A 5,233-nucleotide genomic window follows, 5' to 3' on the forward strand; every position below is an offset into this window, starting at 1 on the left:
GTGAGGTGGGTGGGAGCTGCACTCTAAGTTTCTTCCCTTTTGGCGAAAACTGATCACTAAGGGCTAAGCAAGACAAGCTGTTTTTCCTGAATTTCCTGCTTATACAAAGCTTTCATTTAGTCCTGTGAATTTCTTGTGATGATTAATTTGAAACCATTAGTGCTTATCACCATTCTGAGGAGAGCACAGGGTTGAGTAATAGGGCTGAAGCTATAATTTTAAAGACACCACTGGCCTGATTCCATCTAACGCTCGGTTATGCTTAACATTCCTTTGAAAGAAGCCACATTTTAAAGTTTTTAATAAGTTATCTAAATTAAAATTTGTCCAAACCGTTCTGTCTATAGGTGAAATGCGATCTGAAAACTTGAAGGAATCAATGAATAATCAACCTGCAGTAAGTGATACTTTAAAGCTTCAAGGAGACAAAAGAGTAAACTTTATTTCCAGAACTCCTGGTTGAAGTCCTCAACTTGACCCGAAAAAACACAACTTTAGCAAATCAAAGCATATGGAAATTATGGGATGCCATTTCATTTATAAGATGTAAAAATGGCTCTCCAGGGGGGCCACATATCAGGCTACATGAAATGTTTCCTTATTCTACCTGTTAAAAACAAAAAATGAATTGTAAAATATTTCACTTATTCAGTAAGAAAAACAGAGCATAACTGTTTTCATCCACAGTCTACGGAAGATGCTAGGGTCAATTCTAGCCACCTTCTGGTCTTAGTATATACTCCTACTCCCCTTCTTGACATGAATAACCCTTCATCAAGGCTCACTGATTTCAGTAATATTACTCACGTGTAAAGGGTTACAGAAATAGACCCTTGCTTTATAATTCTACTATTTACTGTACATACACCCTTATTTTATATAAAGTCACAAATTGGCAAGGTGGCAGCTGCATTTACCAGCTTAACCAAGATTTTTGGTCATTGAAAATCTACACCTTAAAGACCAAACTACGAAGTTTCAACTCAAATGTTATCTCCATCTTAACATATTTGTGTGAAAATGGAAATCTACCAATGGTACAGACGTATGCCTAAATGCCTTTGAAACCAAATGCCTCAGAACAACACTAGGTATTAAATTGAATAAATGTATAACAAATGCCAAGATTCGCCAGAAAGTTCAACAACTTCTTATCTCTAACCTTTTACAGAAAAGAAGCTGGAAACATCTGGGATGTGTGTTAAGAATGAAGCCAGAGCAGGCATGCCATTGGGCAGCTGAAGGTACACGCAAAAGAGGCTGACCAAAAAGTCCCTCCGTCAAACACTAGTCAGAGAGAGACTTAACAACACAAAGAACACGCAAAAAGTGGCCAAGAGCAGACAGAGACGGTGGAGCCTGGTTTGAACCCTAAACAAGGTCTGGTGGAGGGCAAAGATTCAGATTCAGAAACCTTTATTTAAGGGATTAATCATGCTCCCCTTTAAGTAAAATGGAACAAATACAGACACTGTGAAAAAGGAGCAGAGAAGAGGGAAAGCAGAAAAGTCTAATGAAAACTCTCTCTCTGTGGCAGATTCTGCATCCTGACCCTGTGGGGCCAGTGGACACAGAAAGCCACTTTCAGCTCCCTGATCCTCAGCCACCCAGCCCCAGGTCAAGAGGAAGCTACACAGGAGCAGCTTTAATTTACACCACTGGCATATGGTCAGGCCAGGATGAGGTGTAGCAGAGCTCTGAGCTGCCAAGCCCCTTCCTTCCCTGCCCCCACCATGTCTCTGGAACACTCCCAGCACACCCCTTCCCTACCCTAACGCCAGGGCTAGTGCAGGGCACTGGTGTGGCAGAGCCTCCTCTGCCAGGTTTCTGCCAATGGAGAGGTCTCCTACACAGTGGGGATTCTCTCCTGGTTATCTCTGGCTAGTGTAAGGCCATTTTGTACTGCTTATGGACCAGAGCATAGGGCACCCTCTCCTGTTGATGACCATGCTGCAGGATTGGACCTTAAGTAAACAGGAAAGCAATGGTCAAATTTTGCTTGCTTTCGTGTGGCGTACCATTGACTATAGCAAGATTACTCCTGTGAACAAAGCAAGCAGGATGTGGCCCTGCCTCTGGATTTTGACACCCTAGTGCAGCCTACCCATTCTGAAGATTTCTGTTTTCAGAATCACCCAGAGCTCCCAGTTGCTCCATATCCCTCTGGTCATTCTTCACCGATTGCTCTTATATGGCACCTTCCATCCAGTAACATCCACATGCCTAACAGGCATTAATTAAGCCTCACAGCACTGCCCTGGAGCAGGTGAGGGATGTGATGTATTTGTTCACCCACCACTGAAATACATGCAACACAGGAACCGTTTAACACAGCAACAGTTCACGCCCATTTTGGAGAGGGAACAGGACATTTTAGGTAGGCAAACACTGAAGTTGAGCTGAAGTTTGGCCAGGACACTAGGCCAACCAGTACTTTTAATAATCACCAGAATTCAGGACCTCAGTTTTAGGTCCCATCCATGAGATTCATAGAGTTTAAGGCCACAAGGGACCATTAGCTCTAGTCTGACCTCCTGTATACCACAGCCATTAAATTTCACCCAGTTACCCATGGATTGAGCATAATAACTGGTGTTTGACTGAAGCATGATTTTGTCTGGCTAAAGCAGATCTTCCAGAAAGGCATCCAGTTTTGATTTGAAGACATCAAAAGAGGGCGAATCCATGCCTCCCCTTTGTAGTTTGTTCCAATGATTAAGTGCCCTCATTAATTTGTGCCTTATTTCAAATTTCCATTGGTCTGGCTTCAGCTTCCAGCCAGTTGTTCTTATTAATCCTTTCTCCACTAGATTAAGCAGCCCTTTAGTACCCAGTATTTTCTCCACACTATAACCAAGTTCACGGCTCAGTTTTCTTTTTGCTAAAATAAAGAGATTGAGCTCTCTCTCACTAGAAGGCATCTTCCAGCCCTCAAATAATGTTTGTAGCTCTATACCCTCCCCAATTTTTCAGCTGCCTTTTTCATAGCTGAACATCAGAACTGGATTCCAGTATCTGTCTCACCCATGTTGTATACAGAGGTAAACCCACCTTCTTACTGTGTTTATACAGCCAAAGATTGCATTAGCCCTTTTTGCAACAGCATCATACTCGCAGTTCATGCTCAGTTGCTTGTCCACTATGACTCCTAGACCCTTTTCAGAGTTACTGCTTCTCAGGATACAGTCCCCCACTCTCCATATTACCATACACTTAGAGCTTTTCAGTTGTCACTATGTGTCTTTAAGGAAGGTCAATCAGCCATACTATGATAATTTACATTTATAATGTACCTTTAACCTTCACTGATTCCGAAGCTCTTTATAAATATATAAGTGGGAGGACAGGATTAAAATTCAAAATGATCGGGACAAACTGGAGAAATGGTCTGAAGTAAATAGGATGAAATTCAATAAGGACAAACTCAAAGTACTCTAATTAGGAAGGAACAATCAGTTGCACATGTATAAAATGGGAAATGACTGCCTAGGAAGGAGTCCTGTGGAGAGGAATCTGTGGGGGGCATAGTGGATCACAGGCTGAATATGAGTCAGCAGTGTAACATTGTTGCAAACATCATTCTAGGATGTATTAGCAGGAGTGTTGTAAGTAAGACACGAGAAGTAATTCTTCCGCTCTACTCCATGCTGATTAGGCCTCAACTGGAGTATTGTGTCCAGTTCTGGGAGCTACATTTCAGGAAAGATGTGGACAAATTGGAGAAAGTCCAGAGAAGAGCAACAAAAATGATTAAAGGTTTAGAAAATATGACCTCTGAGGAAAGAGTGAAAAAATTGGGTTTGTTTAGTCTGGAGAAGAAAAGATTGAGAGGGGACATGATAACAGTTTTCAGGTACATAAGAGCTTGTTCTACTAACCATCTTCTTCCCTTAGTTACACCAGTGCCACCCCCTACCTACAACGGAGAGGTGCAGGCGCAACGGAGGGAAGAATTTGGACCAGTTTGTTATCCATTCTGTTGATGTGTGGGTCAGAATAAAACCCAGTTCTCATTCCCATAGTTGTGCTGACTCTGCAGTACCAACAGAGGCAAAAAGCAGTAAACTTTTATTTTGTCACAAGACAGCAGGGCTGCCAAGGCATACACACAGGGAGTGGCTCTAGGGTGTAAGAAGCTGCCATTTTACAGAGTCACTTTTCTGAATAAAACCATACTATTGTGTTAACACAAAACCTGGTTTATATTGTCTCACCCTAAAGACACACACACAGAGTAAACTACTGTTCTATCTACCTATCTCAGCAGGAGAAAGGGATGAGTTCATGCAACCGTTGCTCCAGGGAATCAAAGTGTTTCATAAATGATGCTTTTTCCACTAAGGAATAAAGGGAGACATTCTCCCCTGTGCTATAGCCGATTTATGATGTTGCGACAGCATTTCAACTAATAAAGATTTCACATTAAAAACCTCTTCTCCATACGCAATTTCCTTTGCTTTCTCAACCCTGAATCCTATGAGACAGCCCTTTCTGCTTACTTAGAACTTGTACAGTGCTTTCACTATCAAATCATTGTACCAACATTAACTAATTCACTCATCAATCCTCACAGCATCCCTGAGAGCTAGGAAGAGAAACTTTATTAACCCCATTTTATGTGGCACGGAAAAATAGAGGCGCAGAGTTTCAGCTGGTGCAAACTGGCATAGCTTCATCAGTGGAGTTATGCCACGTCACACCAAATGAAAGTCTGGGCCCGCGGCCAAGACTCATCCAAGATCATACAGCATATTGATAGCAGAGCTACGATTACCATTCAGGAGCTCCTGCTTCCCCGTCCCACACTACTGCTAATAATACCGGAAGTCATATGAAATATTAGCTCCTGTTTTCATCAGCAATGTTTGGGCCCAATCCTGTAGTCTTCATACCCTTGAAACTCCAGGTGACGTCAAAAGGATTTTTAGGTGTGCAAGGGAGAATCAGGCCACTTATGGAAAGAATGTCATCACTATCTTGAGATGTGATATGAGCAAGAGAGTAATATTAAAAACTTGAGGAGTGGGTAGGGGTTCAATCTTACCGATTTTTCATCAGGTATATCTCCCTGTTTTTACATTGGGGTATTACTGGTCTACTGGGTATTACGGTGATAGGAGCTATAGAAATTGTATATATTCTATACGTAATAGACAGAATGATTAGACAGCTAGATTAGATAGCTAAATAAGAAGACATCACTGAGTTCTTCAAACACTGCAGCTGCATCATA

Source organism: Chelonia mydas, chromosome 2 (genome assembly GCF_015237465.2).
Source record: "Chelonia mydas isolate rCheMyd1 chromosome 2, rCheMyd1.pri.v2, whole genome shotgun sequence".
NCBI lineage: Eukaryota > Metazoa > Chordata > Testudines > Cheloniidae > Chelonia > Chelonia mydas.